The following is a 27,446-nucleotide window of genomic DNA, read 5'->3' as shown; positions in this document are numbered from 1 at the left end:
GTAGTGCCCTGTGTTATACAGTAAATTCTTGTTGTTTGGGCTTCCTGGTGGCTCAGACAGTAAAAAACCCAACTGCCAAGCAGGAGATATGTGTTTGATCCCTGGGTTGAGAAGATCCCCTGGAGAAGGAAATGGCAAACTACTTCAGTATTCTTACCTGGAAAATCCCAAGGACAGAGGGGCTTGGAAGGCTATATAGTCCATGGGGTCACAAAAGAATCAGACATGATTTAGTATGAAACAACAACAAGCTTGTATCTGTTAATGCCATACTCCTAATTTATTATTGCCTCCTTTTCCCCTTTGGTAATCATAAGTTTGTTTTCTGTTTAAGAGTCTGTGGTGTTTTTTTTTTTTTGATATATATATTCATTTGTATTATTTTTTTAGATTACACATATAAGTAAACTCATAATAATTGTCTTTGTCTTACTTCACTGTTTGCTCCATTTATTTGCTTAAGAATATTAGCTGAGTACAGTGTTTTTAGGAAGCTTTACATTTAAATTATAAAAAACATATTTTAAGTGGTATTTAGTCTTGGAGGGTTTTTTTGTTTTTGTTTTTTTAAGTTTACCCTTGGAGTGGTCTTTAGTCATTCACCACAGTCACCACTGCGGAACCCCATTTCCTGGTAGAGTCTGCCAGGGGATTCTCCAGAAACTCTGCAGTGCTCTCTGATGAGAATCACATAGGGAACATAACAGTCAGATCTAAAGACCCAGTTTTGGTACAGACCCCTCACTGATTCACCAAAGTGCACAGAATCGCCTTCGCTTACTCTGACCCGGGCACTGTTGTGAAGGAAAATGCATTTTGGATGCAAATACTCTGTGATGACTCCATGCTCCTGCGACATAAGCTGCTCAAGGCTCCTGAAACCAGAGATTCAGGAACCAGTGGCCAGGGTCACCAAAGAGGTGGGGGTCCCTTCCCATCCTGAGAGATGCTCCACTTGCCAAGGGAACCTGGGGTGCTGGCAACCCCAAGCCTGCCTCTTTCTGCCACACTTGTGACACAGGGAAATTCCAGGCTTCTCCAGAGACCATCTCAACGGCTTGGAATCCTGCCCTTTGACCTGTCTGGGCTGGCGCAGGCCTGGGAGGAAAAGAAAATAAATATAAATCTGTCTGATCACAGACAGAACATTTATCTTTCAACAGGAAGCTTCCTCAGGAAGAACAGTGGAGGGGTTTGGAACGAGAGCGCTGTGTGAGTCTGGCCTGTCCTTGTCTCTGCTTGTCAGGCTTAGTGCCTGGCATGCCCCACAGAGCCTCACTGGGAGTGGCATCGTGGCTGTGCTGAGCGCTGGCACTGCGTGGGTACCCCAGAGCCCTACCCTTCCCACCCATGTCCCTCCATGGTCCGCCTCCCTCATAACCAGTGAGGGCAGCTGATGGGACGAGCATGGCTCCCTAAGCAGAGGAGGAAACAGGTCTTCACCACTGAAGCCAGCGAGCCAGCCTCCCTCCGGGAATCAGGTCTTCCTTGGGGCTGTAGGGTGAGTGCTCGGGTAAGGGCAGGGTTGGGGAGCCAAACTCACGTGTTCCCGGTAGGGTGTCAGCTGACCTTTCAGGATCCTGAAAGAGAGAGGATGCTTGCATCCTCTGGGTTTGGCCTTGGGAATCACTTGTCTGGGACCCGTGTCACTTCCCTTTTACATCTCTACATTTCTGTCCTTGTCTGGCTCTGGCCAGAAAACTTGTGTGGGCTTTACATACTAAAGGATTGTAGCGGTCCCAGAAATCCTTTCCTGAAGCTCAGGGAAACCCAGTGACCTGTGATCAAAAGCCCATTTGCTAATAATCAGCTGGTGAAAAGTCATGGTCTCTCTCAAGCTCCACTCAGTAGATAATGTCTGCTTGGAAGTCCTAAGGGCACCTTAAAATGACCACATAGAAACTTCTGCCCCTCTTCTTGTTCCACTCCACCCTCTCCTTCTTTCTGCTGGACATCTGAGAACTCAAAGCCATTCCTCATCCCTCAATCCTCTCAACATCTTAAATCCAGGTGATTATCTGATGTACTCAAGATGTCCTCTGTGGTAAAACCCATTCATTCACTCACTGATTCATTCTAGACACTTCTAAAGTGCTGGGCTCTCTGCTGGAGCTAGAGTCGCAGAGGTAAGGAGGAGTCAGGTGAGGCCTGCAGGGACAACGACCGCCTACACCAGGGCCAGGAAGAGCATGTGTGCTAGGCTGGAGGGCAGCCCTCAGGGGGCTTCATGCTCACTGCACGTACATTCAGCGAAAATCTGGATCGTTTCCAACAGGAAACACAGGCCACAGAACATTGGTCAGCGTAAAGAACAGATACAGAAGGTGGGAAAAAGTAATAAGATGGGCTCTGTCAGCATCACTTATTTTGAGAAAATGTTGTTCTTTCACTCAGGAATCTTGATGGAGAACTTAAGTGGGTCCAGCAGGAAGAACAGAGAATAGCAGCCCCGTGGAGCTCCCATATGGGAGCAGACCAGCCCCTGAGATGGCACACATCTCAGCATGACTAATCCTCAGCACAACCCCGTGTGGTGAGTATTCTGCACATCCCCATTTACAGATGAAGAAACAGGTCAGGGGAATTTTGTGGGTGACTCAACAGTAACAAGGGTTAGAGCTGGGATTTAAACACAGATCTGTCTGCCCACAGTGTTTCTGTTAATTATGGCATAGAAAGGATTCCCATTTCCACCAGCTTCTTTTGAATCAAGGCAGACCAGGCATTCACACATGGGCTAAGCTAGCCTTTCAGTGAAGTGGCATACATTTAGCACCTGCAAACAAGATTTGCTGTTATGTGTTCGCTGGTATTCTGGGAACTGACTGTTGACAGTTACCAGCCAGGTTTTATCTCAGGTTATGTATTGAAATTCAGTTTGTATTTACCTTGCCCACAGAATGGCTCTGGAAATGGAACGGACTGGAAGTCAGGTGATGGAAGTTGTAATCCTGGACTTGTAGGGGATTAGCAGTATAACCTTGGAGAAGTCGCTTTCTCTAGTTTCAATTTCCCTATATGAAAACAAAAAGAACACAATTCTACTTTTAGGATTGGAGAGACGTACAGGTGCATCAAGAAGCCTAAGGATGTTCAGTGCAGTGCTGCATGTTGTGAAAACCTGAAGACCGCCACGTGGCAGCCGGCCTCCAAGTTGGCCCTTATTGACCCCACCTCCCGCTCTCGCCCCAGCTGCAGTCCTCTCCCACTGAATCAGTGTTGTTATGTATGACCAATAGCCAACAGCACATGGCAGTGTGATGGCATGCCAGCCATTCCTGAACTTAGGCTATACAAAGGCAGCAGCTTCTATTCTGGGTTCTCTCCCTCTTTTTCATCACTAAGGAAGCTGCCTTGTTGTGAACAGCCTTATAGAAAGCCCCATGTAGAGAAGAGCTGAGTCTTCCTGCCATTTAAGTGATGGCTTACACCTTATATGCCAATCTTTTGCCCCTGGCCAAGTCTTCAGGTGACTGAAGCCCTGGCCCACAGCTCAACTGCAACCTCATGAGAGACTCTGATCCAGAACCAGCAGGATAAGTTGTTCCCAGATTCCTGGCCTCAAACAGAGGAGATGATAAACATATGTTATTTTAAAGTGCTAAATTGGGGGACTTCCCTGGTGGTCCAGTGGTTAAGAATTCGCCTTGCAATGCAGGGGACATGGGTTCAATCCCTGATTAAGGAACAAAGATCCCACGTGCCACGGGACAACTAAGCCTGTGAGCCAAAACTACTGAGCCTGGGTGCCTCAACCAGAGAGCATGCATGGTGCAAACTACAGACCCCATGCTCTCTGGAGTCTGTGCACCAGCACTGGAGAGAACCTCTGTGTCGCAACTAAGACCTGACACAGCAAAAGAAATGTGCTAAACTGGGGAGTAATTTGTTACACAGCAATAGATAACTAATACACCCCAGACTACAGAGTTTTATGCAGCAGTTAAAAAATGGAGTAGATCTCTGTGTGCTGATATGGAAAGATTCCTGATATGTTGTTTTGAGAAAATAATAACCTCAGAAAAATACACAGAGCTATATCCCTTTTACATAAAACACCATCACCACCTGCTATATTTTTCTGCATTTACACATGCACGTGTGCTGTGCTATGGACTGTAGCCCGCCAGGCTCCTCTGTCCATGGGATTTCCCAGGCAAGAATACTGGAGGGGTAGCCATTCTCTTCTCCAGGGGATCTTCTCAACCCGGGGATCGAACCCAGGTCTCCTGCATTGCAGGCAGATTCTTTACTGTTTGAGCCAACAGGGAAGCCCACATATGCATGCACATATGTAATACGTAAGACAGAATAATATATGAACAAATTAACATCAGTAAGAGGATCAGAGAAAGATGCAAAAGAAAACTTGCTTTTTAAAAATTCAATATCCTGCTATTTCATGTTAGACTTTCACCCTGATAATGTGTTCATATATTACTCGTATACAAAAAATTCTTTTTTAAACAGAGTGGTTGCACTCTATGATGAATGAGGTCTCTTTCAACTCTGGTGTTTTATAGTTCTATTAAAATAATCACTGAATGCAAATTAAAGGAATGAGATACTATTTATTACCTGTTCACTGGCAAGCATTACGAAGATTGATAAATTAAGTATTGGCAAAGATGTTGGAAAAACTGGTCCTCTCATGCACTGCTTCTGGGAAAATGAACTGAGAATCAGTTTGAAAGGCTGGTTAGGATAAGAATAAGATATCAACTAAAACAAAATCATGAAGACTCCACACCCTTTGAGGTCGAGCACTTTTAGATACTCATTAATTTATATAGAAACATGCTGGGAACTGGGATGTCCCCGGTGGCTCAGTAGTAAAGAATCCACCTGCAAGGCAGGAGACACAGGACATAAGCATTTGATCCCTGGACCAGGAAGATCCTAGGAGGAGGGCGTAGCAACCCACTGCAGTATTTTTGCCTGGAGAATCCCATAGACAGAGGAGCCTGGCAGGCTACAGCCCATGGGGTCACAAAGAACTGGACACAGCTGAAGTGACTTAGCACACATGCAGGCTGGAAATGAAGCATGCAGATGATGCCACTCTAATGGCAGAAAGTGAAGAGGAACTAAGAGCCTCTTGATGAGGGTCAAAGAGGAGAGTGAAAAAGCTTGCTCCAAACTCAACATTCAAATAACTAAGATCATGGCATCCGGGTCCATCACTTCATGGCAAATAGATGGAGAAACAATGGAAACAGTGACAGATTTTTATTTTCTTAGGCTCCAAAATCACTGTGGATGGAGACTGCAGTCATGAAATTAAAAGATGCTTGCTCCTTAGAAGGAAAGCCATGACAAACCTAGACAGCATATTAAAAAGCAAAGACACCACTTTGCTGACAAATGTCTGTATAGTCAAAGCTATGGTTTTTCCAGTAGCCATGTACAGATGTGAGAGTTGGACCATAAAGAAGGCTGAGCAACGAAGAATGAATGCTTTTGAATTGTGGTGCTACAGAAGATGCTTGAGAGTCCCTTAGATTGCAAGGAGATCAAACCAGTCAACTCTACAAGAAATCAACCCTGAATATTCATTGGAAGGACTGATGCTGAAGCTGAAGCTCCAATACTCTGGCCACCTGATGCAAAGAGCTGACTCATTGGAAAGGACACTGATGCTGGGAAAGATTGAGGGCAGGAGGAGAAGAGGGCAACAGAGGATGAGATGGTTAAATAGCATCACTGACTCAATGGAATATATTTTGAGCAAACTCTGGGAGACAGTGAAGGACAGAGTAGCCTGGCATGCTGCAGTCCATGGGGTTGCAAACAGTCAGACACAACTTAGCGACTGAACAACAAACACAGATGGTAGTATACTCACTGATATAAATGCTATACTGTAAGAAGCATTCTGTGACATACCTAAGGATGCAGATGGCAGCAGGCCTTGCAAGAGCAAACACTAAGATACAAATCAAATGTCCATAAACAAATGTCAGTGTATTTTATACTATGAAACTATTAAAATGAATGAGCTACACTTACATGTCATAACATGGATAAATCTCTTAGACATATAAAGTGAAAAAAACATACTGCAGAATGTTACACATAATATCATTTAAACCTATAAGCACATAATACCATCTTTTTGTTGTACTTTTATGAAAAATCATAGAAAGAAGTCTATAATGGTGCCAACCAAAGTCATAAGGGTGTCTGTGTCTTTGGAGAAGGGGAAGAGACTATAGCTGAGGAGTAATTAAGAGAGACTTAACCTTTGCTGCAATGCTCTGATGTGATTAAATAGTTATGAAGCACTTGTAAGTGCTACGTAAGAAATGTATTTAAATATTCATGTGTCATTAAAATTGAGTTATAAATATTTACTTACTCATACTAAGAAGAGCTTTGGCTGGATGAATGGGAATTTTGATACTTTAAAAACTATTTATTTGTTTATGGCTGTGCTGGGTCTTTGCGGATTTTCTACGGTTATGGGGAGCTGGGGCTACTCTCTAGTTATGATGCATGGGTTTCTATTGTGGGGGCTTCTCGTTGTGGAGCATGGGCTGTAGGCTATGTGGGCTTCAGTAGTTGTGGCACATGGGCTCAGAAATTACGGCTCCCAGGCTCTAGAGCACAGGCTGAGTAGCTGTGGTGTACAGGCTTAGCTGCTCCATGACATGTGGGATCTTCCCGGATCAGGGATCAAACCTGCGTCTCCTGCATTGGCAGGTGGACCTTTACCACTGAGCCACCAGGGGAGTCAGAATTCTGATGCTTTAAGAGCAGTACATCTCAACACAGGCTGGATGCACATCAGAATTACCTGGAGTTAAAGAAAAATGATGCCAGTCCTGGCTGCCCCCAACAACTCTTGGTGCAACTGGTGAGTAGCTCTAGGCTTGGTGCTTCTCAAAGGCTTCCTAAGTGGTTCTAGTGGATAGTCAAGGCTGAGAACCCCTGATTTAGAGCAGCAAGCTCTGAAGAATTGTTATAGACAATAAGACATTGAGGAAAAATTATGATGTGGTCTCCCTGGTTGGATGCTAGAATAAAAGAGGACATTAATAAAGTCCACATGAAATCTATAATTTAGTCAATGGTGTGTACAAACATTAACATCTCAGTTTTGATAAATGTACCCCAGTTATGTAAGACATGAACAAAAGGGAAATTCTCTGTACTGTCTCTACAACTCTTCTGTGAATCTAAAATCCTTGCAAAATAATAAAGCACTACATATCTTGGATAATTATTTTGGTGATATTTTAATTCTTGCTCAATTAAAAAAAAAAACAACCTTTCAGAGGTCAAGATCAAATGGTGGAGTAGGATGTGGAGCTTGCCTTCCTCCACAAACACATCAAAAATACATCTACACTGGGACAGTTCTCACAGAAAACCACCGAAAGCTGATGTAAGATCTCTTATAAAACCAAAACCTCAAGAAAGCTCCCCACATACCAGGTAGAATGAAAACAACAGAATTGAGAAGGAACCTATGAGTTTTAAGCTGTGAAAGAGGATAGGGCCTCTTGCCCTGGGAATCCCCTTCACTGGCTGGGAGGAATGCCAAGGCAGACAGGGTGCTGGAAGGGCCTGGAGTTTGTTTGAGGAGTGTCTGGATGCGGGCTTGCTAGCAATCAGGGCAGAGAGACTGGCACTGATGGCTACCATGTCACCACCCCTGCCAGCCCAGAACGCATGCCTGCTGGTACATGCCGGGTACTGAAACTCAGGCTTCAGAGTACGGACGCTGGGAGAAGACCCAGTTCAGCTGTACAGAGACAGCCTGAAGGGCCTAGAGTGTGGTCCAGGCCACCAGTGTTACCACATGCAGGATGCTGCAAGTCTACTATAGAAGCTCTGTTATCAGTGCATGCAAGATGGGACATGGGTCTGCCATAAGACACTCACTGTCACCGTGCTCACAGCGGGGCTGCAGCTCCAGCCACAGCAGGCTTTGTTAGGGTTCACATGTGGGAACTGGGACATTGGAGCTGAGTCTGGGGATATGTCCAGGAGCACTGGACTTTGTTGACCCACACTAGGGTGGTGGGTGGTGTGACAGAGTCTCATGTCCCCAGCAGAGGAATATGCAAACAACTCCTTTCCCAATGGGCGGGCTCTAGTCTACATGTGCAGGCTTCTACTCCAACAACTGGGGACCAAACCCTGCCCCTGACAGGGCTGTGACAGCTACAGAGCAAATAGGATTTGTCCAACAACCAGTGCAGGCTCTAATCACAACACAAAATACACCCCTACCAAGGGGACAGAGGCCGGACAAAGCTGGCATCCATATCAGAGACAGTCCTCGCATCAAACATTCTGAACCCACACAGTCTGCACAAGGACACTCCTACATACAGACGGCCTTCAAGACCCAGCAGATAATTTTTTCCTCCTAAATACTTAAGTAATACTTCAAAGTAATACTTCAGTAAAAGTCAGGGAAACTTAAGTAAAATAAAAATGCAGAGGAACTAGTACTGAATAAAAGAGCAAGAGAAATCTGAAAGAACAATGAAAAAGACCTCCCCACTCTACCAGACCACAGCTTCAAAAAGCAGGCGATGAAAATGCTAAAGGAATTTAAAAAGATTATTAATAGAAATGCAGATCCTGTAACAAGCTACTAGAAACTATGAAGAGGAATCAATCAAAATTAGACAAAATGGTTGCTAAGATAGAAATCAATCTAGGAGCAATGATTAGCAGACTAATACAGAAGAACAAATAAATGATCTGGAAGATAGAATAATGGAAATAACCCCATCAGTACAGCAGTCAGAAAGACAAATGAAAAAAAATGAAAGCAATATGAGATTTATGGGATAATGTAAAGCATGACACACTATGTATTATGGGGGTTCCAGAAGGAAAAACAGAGAAGGCAACAGCAACCCGCTCCAGTACTCTTGCCTGGAAAATCCCATGGATGGAGGAGCCTGGTGGGCTGCAGTCCATGGGGTTGCGAAGAGTCGGACACGACTGAGAGACTTTCCCTTTCATGCATTGGAGAAGGAAATGGCAACCCACTCCAGTGTTCTTGCCTGGAGAATCCCAGGGACGGGGGAGCCTGCTGGGCTGCTGTCTATGGGGTCGCACACAGTCGGACATGACTGAAGTGACTTAGTAGTAGTAGAAGAAGGAAAAAAGAAAAGGGGATCAAAAATGTATTTGAAGAAACTATGGCTAAAACTTTCCAAACCTAAAGAAGGTAAAAGATATTTGGGTACAGGAAACACAGAGGGTCCCAAATAAGATGAACCCAAACAGACCCACACCCAAACATATAATTAAATTGGAAAAATTAAAGAAAAAGAGAGGACTCTAAAGGCAGCAAGAGAAAAATCAGAGAGTCATTTACAAGGGAACCCCCATAAGGCTATCAGCTAATTTCTGTACAGAAACTTTGCCAAGCAGAAGAGAGTGGCATGGTATATTTAAAGTCCTGAAAGGGAAGACTCTGCAACCTAGGTTACTCTACCTGGAAAGATCATCATTTATAGCAGGAGAAATGAATGAGAACAAAGCAGTGCACCAGTGCTCAGCCTACTGTAAAAGGAATATTGAAAGACCTTTTCTAGATAGAAAAGAGCAATAATCTATAGGAAAGGGACACATGTAATAGGAAAGGCAAATATATGAAAGGATCGAAGACAACTTAAGCCAGTACATAGATTAGAAAACCATTCAATTTTTTGGAAAATGATTATAATAATACAATAATAGCAAAAGGACAAACATAAAGATGTAAAATAGGATATAAAAATCTCAAAATGTGGGGAGGAGAGTAAAACAATGTAGATCTCTTAGAATGTATTTGAACTTGTATGACTATCAGTTTATAGCAAGTAGATATAAGCTATGGGTTAACACTCTTGAAAATCAGGCTAACCACGAAATCAAAAAAATATAATAGATTCACAAAAACTGAAAAGAAAGGAACTTAAGCATATGACAAAAGAAAACTATAAAACCACAAAAGGAAAATCAAAAAGAAAGAAAGAACTACAAAATCAACTGGAAAACAAGGTTTAGAATGGCAATAAATACATACCTGTCAATATTTACTTTAAATATCAATGGACTAAATGTCCCAATCAAAAGACACAGAGTGGCAGATTGGATTAAAAAAATAACCAAGAACCTATAATATGGTGCCTACAAGATACCCACTTTAGGTTGAAAGACTGCAAGTGAAGGGATGGAAACTGACATCAAAGTGGGGGTGGGCAATACTCACATCAGACAAAAGTCTTTGAAAAAAGTACATAAAAAAATACAAAGGACACTATATAATGATAAAGAAATCATTACAAGAAGAGGACATTACATTTGTTAACATATATGCATTCAATATAGGAATACCTAAACATAGAAAAAGTTCTAACAGAGGTAAAGGGAAAAGTTGACAGGAATACAACAATAGAAGGAGACTTCAACACCCCCTGACACCAAAGGACAGATCTTTCAGACAGAAAATCAATAAGTTTGAGATCCTAAATGACAACAATAGAACAGCTGGACACAATTGATATCTATAGGACAATACATTAAAAAAAAACACAGAATATATATTCTTTTCAAGCATGTATGGAACATTCTTTAGGGTAGACCACATACTCAAGACTCAAAAACAAGCCTCAACAAATTTAAGGGAACAGAATTGTTTCAAGCCTCTTTTCTGACCACACTGGTATGAAACTATAAATAACTACAGAAAGAAAAATGGGAGGAAAAACACATGGAGACTAAGCAACATGCTTCTAAAAAAAAAAAATGGATCAATGAAGAAATCAAAGAGTAAATTTAAAAATATCTAGAGACAAATGAAAACAGAAAGATGATCCAAAATGTATCGAATGCAACACAAGCAGTTCTAAGAGGGTAGTTTATAGTGATACAAGCTTACCTCAGGAAACAAGAAAAATCTCAATCTAATCTTACACCTGAAGGAACTAGATAAAGAAGAACAAGCAAAACCCAAAGTTAGTAGAAGGAAAGAAATCATAAAGATCAGAACCCCAGTACTCCTACCGGGAGGGGCCTTGGAGGGGCCATACTCCTCTCTTCAGGATCGCAGACTTCTGGCAATGAAAAGATGTTAAACAAAGTTCATATTCTCCAGAGAATTTGTCCCTCAAGGTTCACAGGGTACATTTCTCAGGAGTAAGAACTGTCCATGAAGCTTGCAGGCTATTCCAAAATGTTACCGTAGAAGAGGATAAGTCCTTTCCATGGGAAGAGAAAACCCCAGAGCCTTCCAGCTTGGGGAATCTGAGTGCTCTTGGTCTGATGTGCCCTTTGCAGTGGTTGGGGAACAAAGGCCAGAGAGATGGGGGAAGAAGGGCCACACATGCTGGGAGTGAGGGGAGGGCAGTGTTGGCCTTCAGATCCGGTTTCCTGATCTGCAAATTCAGGACTCTTCTGTTGCTTCACCTTTGTCCCCACACTTGGTGAGCAGATGTCTGTGTAAAGGGAACTTGTCTCTGAGTTAAGGAGAGCCCAGAACTTAAATTACGGTTCCTTGTACCTCCCTCTGTTTCTGCTGAAGCAAATTTCTCATTACTTATAAAAGAGGGGCTCTGTGAGATGGTGTCAATATGCCAACTGCTAACACTTCACAGATGGAGAAGGAAATGGCAACCCACTCCAATGTTCTTGCCTGGAGAATCCCAGGGACGGTGGAGCCTGGTGGGCTGCCGTCTATGGGGTGGCACAGAGTCGGACACGACTGAAGCGACTTAGCAGCAGCAACACTTTACAGACTGTTCATCGCTGAATTTATAACTTCTGGACCTACTTGCACCCGAGTCCTGGGTTTGTCTCTGCTGGCGCTCTTGGCTGATAAGGGTTTTGCTCTAGTTCTTCTGGAGAGCTGAGGTCTGTCTCAGCTGATGCGGGTTTTCAGCTGAGATGCCTGGGCCATGTGGCCGTGATATTTCCCCAGAAGATGTGTTATGCCTTCCCCTGGCTTGACAGAACACTGAAGGGCCTTAGGACCAGTCTGCCGAACCCAGAACATCTTATTTAGGCTTGGTCTGGGTAAAAATGGCCTTGGGGAGAAGCAATTGCTTCTAAAACCATTGTCAGTAAAGTGCCTCTGATATATCTTGCTTGAGGAGAGAAAGAAATGATCCTGACCTGTGGCTTTGATTGGCATGCTGTGGGGAGATGGGAACGTGGTCCTCAGGCTGGCTGTGCAGTAGAATCAGCTGGTGCCCCTCCATCCCCATTGGGATCTGACTGATTTGAGAGCCCCGACATGGTTATTTGTAAAAGTGCCACAGATGGCTTTAATAAGCAGCTAGGATTGGGGATTCCTGAGCAGGAGGGAAAGCGAGAAAGAACATTGAGGTCAGGGGATGGGATTGGTTATGTTTGCCAAGTCAAGAAGTTTTCTAGGGAAGAGTGTGACTTGTCCATGGTTTTGTACATGGTTGGCAAATTAAAGACAAGTTTCAGTTGAGCGAAGATCCAGGGACCACATAGTCTGTGCTTGTGTGGAAGGAAACAGGGATGGAAGCCACTCACCCAGCTGTCAAGGGGAGCAGGACAGGAGAAGGGCCAATTCCCAACCCACGGCTCCTGTGACAGAAGATGGGTGAGGCAGGACCCAGCTCCCACCGCAGGCTCCTCCCACCACATCCTCCTATATACGGCTGTAAACCAAGTGTGGAGTGACTGTATCCTTTGGACAGCCTCTCATTTGAAAAGCAGGATAGTATAGTAGTTGATCACATAAAGCCTGGAAGCAAACTTCCTGGGTTAACTGAAGCACCAATGCTTCCCAGCTGTGTAACCCAGGGCACATTATATAACTTCTTTTGTGCTTCAGTTTCCTCATCTGTAAAGTGAGGACAGCGAGAGCACACGCTCCACAGGACTGGAGGGTTAAATGAGTCAGTGCATACATACGAAGTGCTTAGCACAGGGCCTGGCCCCTCAAACAGATTAATTGAACGTTAGCTTTCGCTGTCAGAGAAGGCAATGGCACTCCACTCCAGTACTTTTGCCTGGAAAATCCCGTGGAAGGAGGAGCCTGGTGGGCTGCAGTCCATGGGGTTGCGAAGAGTCGGACACGACTGAGCGACTTCACTTTCACTTTTCACTTTCATGCATTGGAGAAGGAAATGGCATCCCACTCCAGTGTTCTTGCTTGGAGAATCCCAGGGACGGGGGAGCCTGGCGGGCTGCCGTCTATGGGGTCGCACAGAGTTGGACACAACTGAAGCGACTTAGCAACAGCAGCAGCAGCTTTCACTGTGAGGCCTGCAGGATCAGCACTCCTGGTTGGAAAGGAGGGAAGTCTCTCTGAAAAACAATCTGTTCTGTGGTGCATAAGCAGTCTTTAATGTGAGAGCAGTACACCTACCACCTCTATGGCCTCTTTCCTTTATCCCCAATCCCCTGATCTCAGATGTACCTGTGTAACTGAGCAGGACCCTATGGGGCCTTTCCAGGACAGAGCCCCTCACCCCATGTCCTCCACCTGCCTCTTGTTTGTAGGAAAACTTTAGCCTTCTAGGCCTTCTCTGAGCTTCAGAGAACAAATTTAACCAGAGAAATGAGACAACGAAGAAACAAAGGGAAACAGTCAAGCAAGACAAAATAATAATAGTTTAGCCTTTAAACAAAGTCAAAGACATTTAGTTTCTCCTCTAGGGCTATAGATAATATCCTGAGCTTCAGATAATACACTGGGATAGTATCCTTTGAGCTGTTTGGCAGATACTGAAACTCCACCAGGTGGAAGAAGTTAACTGCATGCTGCCCACGAGCACACAGACTCTAGACTCATTGGAAGCAGAAGGTTGATGACGTTGCTCCCAATTACATCACCACCAACCAATCAGAAAGATATCCATGAGCTGATCTTACACCCCTCAATCACCCCTCCCTCACTCAGTCTTTAAAAATCTTTCCCTGAAAGACATCGGGAAGTCTAGGCCTTTTGAGCACTGGCTACTCAAATTTACTGCTTGATACCCTGTAATAAACACTTCTCTTTCCTTTACCAACACCTGTTGTCAATAGATTGGGTTTTTGCATGCAGGCAAGTGGACCCAAGTTTGGTTTGGTAACACCTGGCCTTAGCTCCATCTACAACCTGCAGCCACTCTACCAGTCAGTGCTCAGCTGCCACCTAGACCTGAGTCCCGTCTGAGCCAGGTTCTTATCTGAGCCTGGTCCTGCTGTGCCCACAGACTTACCTGTCACCACCTTGAGCTTGTGTCTGGGAAACACGCTCTTCTTAATAATCAAGGGCAGGTATGTGGTGGTGAACTGACTTTAGCAGGAAGGAATCACGGATTCCTATGCCTGAAGAGGGCAGGGCATGGATGAGCTGGGACGGTGGGATATTCACCCAATTAAGGGAAATGCAGTGAGCAATTTGCTGCCATGGGGGAGGGCTGACCTCTGAAAAGCAGCAGTGAAAACCAAAAAGAAAGCAGAAGCAGGTGAGTGGGGACTCTCCTACTCCTTGCCTTGTCTCTCTCCCTGGGGAGGGCAGAAACTGCAGTTAACAAGAGGGGAGGAAGAGCAGAAGCAGTAAAGAGGAGACAGGGAGAAGCCCACCCTTCCTGTTATGGGCTGACCTCTGTTCCCTCCCCAAACTCACATGTTGAAGTCCCAATGCCTGATACCTGAGAATAGGACTGTATCTAGAAATAGGACCTTTACAGATGTGATTAAGAGAAAGTGAGGTTGTGAGCGTGAATCCTAGTTCAATGTGACTGCTGTCCTTATGAGAAGAGGCTCTCTGGCACACAGGGCCACCAAGGGTGTGGGTGCACAGAGGAAAGGCCATGTGGGGACACAGAGGGGAGGGGCCATCTGCCAGCCGGGGAGGGGGTCTTAGGAGAAACCAAACCTGCAGATGCCTGGACCTGTGAATTCCAGCCTCTAGAACCGTAAGAAAGTAAATTTCTGTTGTTTAAGCTGTGCAGTCTGGGGTGTTTTGTCATAGCAGCCCTGGCAAACTAATATGCTTCTCCAGCTGGGTGCTTTCTCAGGATGCTGCTGCTGAATATCCTGCAGTGCCTTTTGCACCCTCGCTAAGCATTATTTACAATGATCTCTGGTCCTTGGGGAAGCCCTGAACGGGAGAGCCTGGTGCTGGAGAGGGGTTGCTGGGTTCTGGGGTGTAAGACCAGCCGTCTCCCACACAGGCAGGATGCTGTGCCCTGTGTGGCTCAGCCTGCCCTCCCACCTTACAGCTGCTCTGCTGAGCTGATGCCTCAGGTTAGGCAGCGTGTAGTTCACAGTCAAGGGTGGGCAGAGAGAGTACTCTGTCAGCCTGCCCAGGCAAGGCCTGCTTTCCACACCATGAGTAAGAGGTCAGAGCAACTTCTGAAATTCTGTGCTACTGACAGGCTTCACCACATATTGAGTTCAAGTCATTTCAGCAGTGTGCATCCCAGCCTAAATACTTGTGTACCTGTGTCAGGGCTCTTTTAGTCGCAAGGGACAGAAAACCAAACTAATATAAACAAATAGGAAGGGGATTTATCAATTCACATAACTAGAAAGTTCTAAACAGTGCACATGGCTTAAGGAGTCAAGTGACAATACCAGTCATTGGCTCCATTCTCTTTCCTCATAGCCTGCTTTTCTCGTTGTTGGCCTCGTTCTCAGACACTTTCCCTACATTACAGTAAAGTGGTTCCCTAGCAGAACTTTTATTTGAAGGAACCCAGTGAGATTTGGCCAAGACTCTGATGGGCTCTTCTTGGGTCACGTGCCCATTTCTGGACTAATAGCTATTATCCAAAAGGAGGGTATTGTGATTGGGAGGACCTGCATCCTGTGCACAGCCTTTTAGAGAGGGAAGAAGTTATTCACATGGAATGGGCTCCCACTTTTAAGGAAGGGTTCTGTTAGCAGAAGAAAAAAGAAAGAGAAATGACTCAGGGCTAATGAAAGTTACAGTTGGCACAGTCCACTCCACAGATAAACAGAACAGAGTTGTTGCTGCTCCCAGACCCCACCTTACAGTTTCCCACCACCTCGACTCCCGCCTTCCTCCAGCCTGTGCTGAAACAAAAATCAACTTAAAATATGATGTCTATTCACCCCATACCATCAGAATGGCCATCATCAAAAAGTCTACAAACAATAAATGCTGGAGAGGTTGTGGAGAAAAGGGAACCTTCTTGCACTGTTGGTAGGAATGTAAATTGATACAGCCAGTATGGACAACAGTATGGAGATTCCTTAAAAAGCTAGAAATAAAACCACCATATAGCCCAGCAATCCCACTACTGGGCACACACCCTGAGAAAACCATAACTGGAAAAGACACATGTACCCCAGTGTTCATCACAGCACTATGTCCAATACCTAGGACACAGAAGCGATCCATGTCCATTGACAGATATATGGATAAAGAAGGTGTGGTACATATATACAATGGACTGTTGCTCAGCCATAAAAAGGAACACATTTGAGTCAGTTTGAGTGAAATGTAGGAACCTAGAGCCTCTTATACAGAGTGAAGTAAAGAGAAAAACAAATATCATACATTAACACATGTATATGGAATCTAAAAAAATGATGCTGATGAATGAATAGAGATACAGATACAGAAAACAGACTTTGGACACAGTGGGGGAAGGTGAGGGTGGGATGAACTGAGAGAGTAGCACTGAGACATATACATTGCTGCTGCTGCTGCTGCTGCTAAGTCGCTTCAGTCGTGTCTGACTCTGTGCGACCCCATAGACGGCAACCCACCGGGCTCCCCCGTCCTTGGGATTCTCCAGGCAAGAATACTGGAGTGGGTTGCCATTTCCTTCTTCAATGCATAAAAGTGAAAAGTGAAAGTGAAGTTGCTCAGTCATGTCTGACTCTTAGCGACCCCATGGACTGCAGCCCACCAGGCTCCTTCGTCCATGGGATTTTCCAGGCAAGAGTACTGGAGTGGGGTGCCATTGCCTTCTCCGGACATATATGTTACCATGTATGAAATAGACAGGGGCTTCCCAGGGAGTGCAGTGGTAAAGAAACCACCTGCCAGTACAGGAGACACAAAAGACTCAGGTTCGATCCCTGGATCAGGAGGATCCCTTCGAGTAGTAAATGGCAACCCACTCCAATATTCTGGCCTGAAAATTCCCACAGTAGGTGGGCTACTATCCATGGGGTTGCTAAGGAGTCAGACACGACTGAGCACACAGTGTGCATGCATGTGTGCACACACACACAGGTAAAATAGGTAGCTGATGGGAAGTTGCTACATAACACAGGGAGCTCAGCACAATACTTTGTGATAACCTAGAGGGGTGGGGTGGAGTGGGTGTGGGGGATATGTTCAAGAGAGAGGGGACATATGCATACTTATGGCTGATTCATGTTGTTGTACTTCGGAAGTCAACAAAATATTGTAAAGCAATTACCCTATGATTAAAAATAAACTTAAAAAATATGATGGCTATGATCAAACCTTACTGCCACCTGAGCTAAGTAAATTCTAGGAAGTAGGACTACTATAGACTTTCTTTGATCTCAGTGAAATACAAATAAAAATGGATAAAGCTAGAAGTAAAAATCCCTATTATTTAAAAATTTAAATATAAACAGAACCAAATTTTGTTCTTCGTATTTCTGGTCTAGTATGTAAGAAGTTTGAAAGTCGCTGCTCAATCCTAATAACAAGCAAAAAGTTAAACAGTCTGAAAAATGAGCTCTTCTTAGATACATCAGAGAAAGGGGCTTGCAGGGCAAACCACAGCCCCAAATTGAAGAGACAGAGAATCACAGGCTACTGGAGCAGAACCCTCTGGTGGAATGTGTACCAAGTTAGAAAAACCTGAACTGCCATCAATGATTGCTGAAGGTTTAATGTGGACAACTCTGCAAGTTAGAAAGATACAAGAGAATGAGAAGACAAGCCATAGACTGGGAGGAAATAGCTGCAAAAACCATATCTCGTCAAGGATTGCTATCCAAAGTACGCAAAGAACTCTCATAACTCAACAATAAGGAAACAAACAACTCAATGAAAAAAGGTTAAAAGACCCAAACAGACACTTCACCAAAAAAGATTACAGATGGTGAATAAGCACATGAAAAGATGCTGCACATCATACGCCATTAGGGAAAAGCAGATTGAAACAACAAGATACCACTACGTACCAATGAGGATGGCCAAACTCCAGACCCTGCTAACACCACACAGCTGGCAAGGATGCTGGTGGGAATGTAAAATGGTACAGCCACTTTGGAAGACAGTTTGGGGGTTTCTCGCAAAATTAACACACTCTTACAGCATCATACTCCTTGGTATTTACCCATATAAGCTGAAAGCAGATGTGCCCTGTTAAGGACTGAACACTGTTGTCCACTCAAAATTCATGTATTGAAGCCCTAATCTTCATGTGACAATATTTTGAGGTGGGACCTTTAGGAGGTAATTAGTTTTAGATGTGGTCATGATGGTGGGGTTCTTATAATGGGATTAGTGCCTTTATAAGAGGGATCACCCTTACTGATAGTGAGGATTCAGCAAGAATGCAACTGTCTACAAGCCAGGAAGACGGTTCTTACCAGAACCTGACTATACTAGCACTCAGATCACTGATTTCCAGCCTCTGGAACTGTGAGAAATAAACATCTGTTGTTTAGGCCACCCAGTTTACGGTATTTTGTTACAGCAGTCCTAGGTGATTAAGACATCCACATAAAATCTGCAAACAAATGTTTAAAGCAGGTTAATTCATAATTGCTAAAACTTGGAAGCAACCAGGATGTCTGTCAGTAGGTGAATGGATAAACAAACTGTGGTGCATCCATACAATATAATATTATTCAGTGCTAAAAAAAATGGGGTACCACTAAAAGACATGGATAAATATTAAATGCAACCCACTAAGTGAAAGAAGTCAATCTAGGAAGCCTATAACCAAATTAATCTAACCATATGACATTCTGGAAAGAGCAGAACTATGGAGTTAGTAAAGAGATTAGTGGTTGATTAGGTTGGCTAATAGTTCATCTTTTTTACCCAAAGAAGCAGTTCTCAGATTTATTAATTTTTATCATTTTTCTACTCTAAAGATTCACTAATCTCTAATTTATTTATTTATTAACTTATTCCTTGATAAGAGACTAACAGATTCAGATATATTCTCAGATACAGAGCAAACTAAGAGGGTTGTATGATGTTACTTTGCTCTACTCTTTTTAAATCATTTTGAAAATCTGGATGGAACAGATTATTTTATAAGGGATATAAATTCCACAAACTTATCACCAGATAGACAGAATATATAAGCAGAGCAATAAAAAACAGAGAGAAAATATTGTCACACAGCTACCAAAAATATCAGGAGATGCAGACGGCTTCACAGAAGAATTCCAGGAGAATCTAAAAGGATAGATAATAGTAATGCCAGTTGTTATTCCAGAGCACAGAAGTCTTCTTATAACACATAACACAGATACAACTCCCTCACAAAAACACACAAAAAAAGAAAACTGCAAGCCAATTTCACTTTTGATTATCAATTCAAAGAAATCCCAAATGAAATATTAGGCAAAAGGATACAGTAGCAAACTAAAGGCACTTCAAGTAAGTGATAACATATGGATTATTTAATAAATAGAATTGATATAATTGTTAGCTGTCTGGAAAAAATTAAACTAGATCTGTACCTCATATTTCACATCAAAATAAATTCCAAACAGATGAAATGTTTAAATATAAAAGTGTTGCAGGAGATCAGGAAAGGTTAATTTTTTCATTTTTTCAGGGTAGGGAAGTTCTTTCTCAGTATAACTGCAAAACCAGAATCCATAAGAAACATAAATTTACATAATTTTTTTTTAAAGCTCAGTATGAAAACAAATACAATAATGTCTGGATATATTGGGAAAATTGCAAGTTATATCATAAATAACAGGCCCTTAATAGTTAAGAATCCCCACAAAGCTATAAGAAAAAGACTTTCAGCCCAATAGAAAAGTAGGCAAAGGATATGAATAGACAGTTCATAGAAGAGAAAATACAAATAGTTTTTAAACAAATGAAAAGATATTTAATTTCATTTATAAAAATGAAGTGCAAATCAAACTATAATGAGCTACAATCTTTGCCTGTCAGACTGGAAAGATAAGAAAACTGGATAATGTGGTGAGGCAGAAAGGGTGAGAAGGAACAGGCTCTGCCACACTCTTCCTAGCAGGGATGTAAATGGGTATAACTTTTCTGAACAACATTAAGTGCCTCTTACAGAAAATCATGGAGAAGGCAATGGTAACCCACTCCAGTACTCTTGCCTGGAAAATCCCATGGATGGAGGAGCCTGGTGGGCTGCAGTCCATGGGGTTGCTAGGAGTGGGACACGACTGAGCGACTTCACTTTCACTTTTCACTTTCATGCATTGGAGAAGGAAATGGCAACCCACTCCAGTGTTCTTGCCTGGAGAATCTCAGGGACGGGGGCGCCTGGTGGGCTGCCGTCTATGGGGTTGCACAGAGTCGGACACGACTGAAGTGACTTAGCAGCAGCAGCAGCACAGATAATCACACAACGCTTGATCCAGCAAATGTACCTTAATGAACTTATCTTACAGATACACCTGCACATGTATACAGGTTACAAGATAACCCATGTTTAAGAGCATTGATGACAACATTTTGCCAATGTAAATGATTGTAAATGACCTTAACTCTTGATTGTGAAACATCCACATGAGGAAACTTATCAGCTGGTAAAAAGGCACAAAGTAAGTATATATGGAAACTTCACACTCTTTTCAATCTTTCTGTAAATCTGTAACTCTTCTAAATGAAAAACATTACAAAGAAAACCCTACAACCTGTGCACCAGCCAAGCCAGGGGTTGTGCTATAAAGGAAGTAAAAGAACTATTACCTACTTCAAGGAACTTGAAATGTATGTGAATAAAACCTAACATAATTCAAAAGACTGGTGAATAGGTAGTGCAGTTCTTTATAAGAAAGATAGACAGACACGAAGCAGCTTTATATATCTGATATAGAATAATTTCCAGTAAAGGAAGTGGAGAAAGCTACATTCATAACAATGTGTATAGTATGCTATATTGCTACCTTATTTGTTAAAAACATGAAAAATATGCATTTGCTTATAAATGAATAGAACATCTCTAAAATGGTACCTAAAGGCTGTTAGGGTTGACTGCCTCTGGGGAGGGAAAGTAGTTCATAGGATACAATGACTATTTTGCCTTACTCCAAATTTTTCTATGTTTTATATTTTATAACCTGTCATGAATTAATTACCTGGATTTTTAAAAATTAAATAATGCATTTCATAGAGGAAAGAGCTTAGTTTCAACTGGGTTATCCAGAGAATGCTTCCTGAAGGAAGAGGCATCCCCTGGGTCTTAAAGGGTGCTGATGATGGGCCAGAATGTCCTGGGCAAGGGGACTGCACAAGCAAAGACAGGGAGGTGGGAAGCAGGAGGAGGAACTCGAGAGAGTCACACAATAGTTTTACTGAAATGTAGTCTTTGGTACGGAGAAGGCAATGGCACCCCACTCCAGTACTCTTACCTGGAAAATCCCATGGACGGAGTGGCCTGGTGGGCTGCAGTCCATGGGGTTGCTAGGAGTCGGACACTACTGAGTGACTTCACTTTATTTTTTCACTTTCATGCATTGGAGAAGGAAATGGCAACCCATTCCAGTGTTCTTGCCTGGAGAATCCCAGGGACAGGGGAGCCTGGTGGGCTGCCGTCTATGGGGTTGCACAGAGTCGGACACGACTGAAGCGACTTAGCAGCAGCAGCAGCAGCAGCAGCAGCAGTCTTTAGTAACGGAGAAGGCGATGGTACCCCACTCCAGTACTCTTGCCTAGAAAATCCCATGGACAGAGGAGCCTGGTAGGCTGTAGTCCATGGGGTTGCAAAGAGTTGGACACAACTGAAGTGACTTAGCAGCAGTCTTTAGTAAAGTGACAGTTAAGGAGATATTTCATTAAGGGTATGTTATATATAGTAAAATAAAGAACAGTGAGTAAAAATCAGGTCAAATGCTATACCATTTACCAGCTCTGTGACCTCAGGAGTTATTTACCTTATGTAAACTGGACATAATGATAGTACCTCCTAGGGTTTTATGACCCTAGGTATGACAGGTAGGTAGGTAGAGGGCTCAGGCCAGGCTTGGCAGCAGGAAGTGCACAGTAAGTCTCAGCTCCCCCATGATTCGAGGGCTCCTAATGCCAGATTTATTCTGTGAGCAATAAGAAAGAAGCCAGTGCAGGTTTTGGCCAGTGGAGTGACATTAACAGAGTTGAAATTTCGGAAAGGTCACCTGGTCACTTGTGCAGGGTGAGTTGCAAGGGAATCAAAGAGGCCAGTGAAGAGACCGCTGATGTTGTCCAGGTGAGAGGGGAGGAAGGGCTGAGCCAGGGAGGTGCAACGATTAGGGAAGGATGGGCTTGGGAATAGCAGAATACGAAGAGAGAAGGGGGTGTGTTGAAGAAGATTTAGGGTTTCCAATTTAAGTAACTCAGAGGTTGGTGGCACCTCTAAAGAAACAGAGATCCTGAAGAAATGAGCAGGACTGATAGGAAAAATGACTTTTTGGATGTGTTTCAGTATGTGAAGGAATCCAGGTAGAAATAATCAGTATGAAGTTGGAGAGGTAGGAAAACGCCAAGATAAGAGATAAGACTGGGAGTAATAATGCATAGGATGTTTAGTTGCAAGAGAGAAAGAAGTCCAGCTTGAATTAGTTTAGGCCAAAAGTCTATCTATGTGTGGATCTGGGAAATCTAAGGAATGCAAGCTTGGCTGGATCCAGGAGCTCAAACAGTGTCCTCAGGCCTTGGGCACTTAGCTCTCTGCCCTCATATGCTCAACTTTATTTTCTTACAACTTCTCTGCATGAGGCACCAAGATAACCACCGGAAACCCTGTCAACTTCAACAGATAGGTCTTTTCTCTTCTTTAATTATGATTTTGCCGAAAAGTTCCAGAGAAGGCTATATTTGGCTTGAATTAGATCACTTCTACTAGAGAAAAGGCAAAAAAAAAAAAAAAAAAATCAGCAAACAGTGGTGTCAGGGGAACTCTTAAAGAGGAGTAATCATTGATATCAAATGCTGAGAGAAAAACTTGTAAACAATGAATAAACTTTATTTAATATATGTATATTGAACAGAGAAAATATTTCTCCAAAGGAAAAAATTATGAAACATATACACATTAATCAATGTGAATATATTAGCTGGCTAGCTATTGATGTGTAAGATATTAGCCCCAAGATTTAGGGGTTTAAACAACAATATTTATGGAGGTCAGTCAAGATGGTGGAGTATAAAGACCCTGAGCTCCCCTCTTCTCATAAGCTAACAAAAATCACAATTATCTACAGAACAACCACTGATGTAAAAGACCAGAACCTACCAGGTAAAGTCTTCTACAACTAAAGACATAAAGAAGGAACCACAGTGAGACAGGATGGGTGGACTTACGATATAATCAAGCCCGATACACACAACATACTGGAAAATATATTGCACAGGTTCTCCCACAGAAGTGAGAGGTCTGAACATTATATCAGGCTCCCCAGCCTCCAGATGACCCCCCAAGGCTTTTGGCTTTGAAGGCCAACAGGGCTTAATTTCAGGAGCACCCCAGGACTGAGGGAAATAGAGACTTCATTCTTAAAGGGTACACGCACAGATCGCACATGTTCTGGGATCAGGACAAAAGCTATAATCTGATAGGTGCCTGGGCCAGACCTACCTGCCTGGCTGGTCTTGGAGAGTCTCCTGGAGAGGCGGGTGTGTGTGTGTGTGTGTGTGTGTGTGTGTGTGTGTGTGGCTGTGGCTCACCCTAGGGACACAGACATTGGCAGCAGCCATATGTGGGGGCTCCTTCTACAGTGTGTTCACTGCTAGTGGCTGCCGTCTTTGGATCTAGTTCATTAATGCCAAGACTTGGCCCTTCCCAACAGCCTATAGGTACTAGTGGGGGACACAACGGCCAAACAACTAACTAGGTGGGGATACAGCCCCACCTATCAGCAGACAGGATGTCTAAAATCTTCCTGAGTCCACAGCTACCTGTAGATGTATCTCTAGACACAACCAGAGGGCCAAGACCCAGCTCCATGCAGAAGTGGACAACCACTGACCTTGTCCTCCAGGAAGCCTGTACTAGCATCTAGGCCAGCCTCACCCACTGGGAGGCAGACACCAGAGGCAAAAAACCCCACAATCTCATAACCTGTGGACTGGTCTCATACACAGCAGGATAACCCTACCCTGGAACCAGCTGGTAAACTCTCTAGAATGTCAGCATAGAGGAAACATCATAAAAGCTGTATATGACAAACCCACTGCTAACATCATACTCAATGGTGAAATGCTAAAAACGTTTTCTTTAGGATCATGAAAAACACAAGGATGCCCACTCTCAACACTTTTATTCAACATTGTTTTGGAAATACTAGCCATAGCAATTTGATAAGAAAAAAATAAAAGGAATCCAAATTGAAAAGTAAGAAGTAAAACTGTCACTGCTTACAGGTGACATGACCCTATACATAGAAAATCCTAAAGACACTACCAGAAAACTACTAGCACTCATCAATGAATTCAATAAAGTTGCAGGATACAAAATTAATATACAGAAATCTTTTGCATTTCTTTATACTAACAACATGGTAGCAGAAAGAGAAATTAAGGAAACAATTCCACTTACCATTGCATCAAAAAGAATAAAATATCTAGGAGTAAACCTACCTAAGGAGCCAAAAGACCTCTACCCAGTCAACTATAAGACACTGATGAGAGAAATTAAAGCCAACACAAATAGATGGAATGGTACGCTATGTTCTTGGATTGAAAGAATTAATATTGTTAAAATGACCATACAATCCAAGAGGTATAGAGAACAAACTCATGGTTACCAGCTGGGAGAAGGAAGTTGGGAGGGATAATATAGCTGTAGGGAAATGAGAGATACAAACTATTATTTATAAAATAAGCTACTAGGGTATATTGCAGGGCTTCCCTTGTAGCTCAGTCAGTAAAGAATCTGCCTGAAATGCAGGAGACCCAAGTTCAATTCCTGCCTGCAATGCAGGAGACCCGGGTTCAAGTCCTAGATCGGGAAGATCCCTTGGAGAAGGAAATGGCAACCCACTCCAGTATTCTTGCTTGTAGAATCCCATGGACAGAGGAGCCTGGAAGGGTCCCAGTCCATGGGGTCGCAAGAGTTAGACATGACTTAGTGACTAAACCACCACAGGATTTATTGCACAACACAGAGAATATAGCCTATATTTTATAACCATAAAAAAGTATAACCTTTAAAAATTGTGAATCACTATACTGTACATCTGTAACTTACATAATATTGTACAGCAACTATACCTCAGTAAAAATATCAACTATGTTAAGAAACCCCAGTGTTTATTATCAGTTTCTGTGGACCAGTAATCTGGGTACAGCTTAGCCAAGCCTTTTGTCTCAGAGCCACTTACGAGGCTGCAATCAAGATGTTGGCTGAAGTTGTGGCTCATATGAAGGCTCGGCTTGGGAAGGATCCACTTATGAGCTTGTTCACATGGCCACTGGCATACTCAGTTCCTCACCGGGTGTTGGGTAGAGGCTACCCTTAGTTTTTTCTATGTGGGCCTTACAACGTGTCATTTGACTTTCATGAAACAAAGCAAATGAGAGAGAAAGGATAGAAGTCACAATCTTTCACAATCTTAACTTGACACTGACATCATATCACTTTTTCTGCTCATCAGAAGGAAGTCATTAGGTACAGACTATGCCAGCAGGCCCTAACGTTTTTAGCATCAGAGATCGATTTCATGGAAAACAGTTTTTCCACAGGCTGGTGGTAGGGGGAATGATTTGGGGATGATTCAAGTGTATTATTCACGTGTATTACCCTTACTGTGCTGATCTGACAGGAGGTCCATAGCCTGGAGGTTGGAGACCCCTGGTCTACACTATAGAAGAGGGTATTTCATAAGGGCATGAATACCAGGCAACAGGGATCATTGGGAGTCTTGTCAGAAGCTGCTGACAAGACTTATTCAATAGGAAATACACAATACATTTGAAAAGGTAGAAACCTTGGAGGCCACATTTTCTAGTAACAAAATAATATGGATAGAAAATAAATTATTTGTGAAGTGAAACTATAAAAACAAGAAACAATATATTAAACCCAAGGGATACAACCAAAACTATACTGGAGAAAATTCTATAGCATTAATTGGTAATGATATTTAACAAAAAATAATAAAAAAATAAATAGATTCCACCTTCAAGTTTGGAAGCTAATCTTCTTGTACTCTGCAACAAACAGACTTAAGGAAAGCCACAAGAACACATTCAGAAATCAACAAACTGGAAAATAATAAAAATCAATAAACAATTCAAGTGCTCTTTTGAAAAAAATAAAACCAATAAAGTTGGCAAATCTAATAGAGGTAACCAAGAAAATAAGGGAAGATGTATTGAACATTAAATTTGAGAAAGGGAATGTAACCACATGAACAAAGGACATTGTTTTCAAACGAAAGAGAACACTGTGCACTCTATTTGCTGATAGATTTGAAAATCTTTTAAAAATAAACAATGAGTGATTACAGAAAAAGAATCAGAAGAGTCCATAGATTTCAAAGAACAGCTCCATGGTTGAATTCTGTCAAAACTTTAAAGCCCAATTCACATGCCATTTATCTCAGACTTTAGAAAAACATGTCGTTTAAATCTACAAAAATAGCAACACCCTGATACCCAAATCTTAATCGTTATCTCTTCTTCTTAGACAAAGCAGTCTTCTCAGAACTTTGGTTTCCTATCCTACTTGTTCTCTGAAGACAGTGACTTTCCCCCAGCCTGTGTGTGAGGGGAGAAGGATGCTGCAGACTTAACAGCTACAGAATCCGTTATTTCTTAGGAATCTCCTTTGTCTGTCCTGGGGCTCAGGCAGGAGAATCTGGAAGGTACAGATGAGAGCTGAGGATTTCTGAGCATGTCTGGAGCGCCTTATCTAATAGAACTGTGATTGACTGTAGCTTAGCTGGGCCCTGTGGGACCCTCCAACTCTGCTACAGGGTTAGGAATTACAGATGGATTCTCCACTCTGGTAAGAAAAGGCTTTCTAATGTTTTTAACCCCCTCCCCACAATGCTTTAAAAAATAAATTTGAGATCGCCCAAGAAAAGGTATCTTTCAAATAGGTTGGAGGGATAAGTAGAGAAAACAGACTGAAGAAAATAGGAAGCAAATAAGCTAAAATAATAAGTATTAATATTAGTATTAATATTTTCTTCATGTTTATTGAGATTTAACTGACATATAACACTGTAAATATAAGGTGTACATCATGTTGCTTTGATACACACACACTGCAAAATGGTTACTACCACAGCTTTAGCTAACAACGCAATCATGTCACATAGTTACTATTGCTTTCTTATGGTGAGGACATTTAAAATCT

The 27,446-nt window shown here is 42.8% G+C and overlaps 2 long non-coding RNA genes across 9 annotated transcripts; one reads left to right on the top strand and one right to left on the bottom strand.

Moving 5' to 3' along the window:
- Positions 1 to 367: 367 nt before the first annotated feature.
- On the bottom strand, positions 368 to 14,322 carry LOC147379790 (uncharacterized). 8 transcript variants are annotated; one of them, XR_015163605.1, is made up of 5 exons: positions 11,017 to 12,117; positions 4,579 to 4,662; positions 2,889 to 3,014; positions 1,544 to 1,580; positions 371 to 1,098 (listed from the first exon to the last, which is right to left on the bottom strand). It is a non-coding gene; the product is annotated as an uncharacterized LOC147379790 (long non-coding RNA). The 8 variants fall into 8 exon arrangements; XR_015163602.1 differs by lacking the exons at positions 1,544 to 1,580; positions 4,579 to 4,662; positions 11,017 to 12,117 and adding exons at positions 12,124 to 13,268; positions 14,193 to 14,322 and having other exon boundaries at positions 368 to 1,098; XR_015163599.1 differs by lacking the exon at positions 1,544 to 1,580 and having other exon boundaries at positions 374 to 1,098; positions 4,579 to 4,675.
- LOC147379791 (uncharacterized) lies at positions 1,196 to 7,217 on the top strand. Its single transcript, XR_015163606.1, has 3 exons — positions 1,196 to 1,501; positions 2,395 to 2,533; positions 3,052 to 7,217. It is a non-coding gene; the product is annotated as an uncharacterized LOC147379791 (long non-coding RNA).
- Positions 14,323 to 27,446: the final 13,124 nt, after the last annotated feature.

Source organism: Bos grunniens, chromosome 1 (assembly GCF_055505025.1).
Source record: "Bos grunniens cultivar Pamir isolate PY7600 chromosome 1, Bosgru_T2T1.0, whole genome shotgun sequence".
Lineage (NCBI taxonomy): Eukaryota > Metazoa > Chordata > Mammalia > Artiodactyla > Bovidae > Bos > Bos grunniens.
Note: the sequence above shows the minus strand (reverse complement) of the source record. Positions and strands in the feature narration are given on the sequence as shown.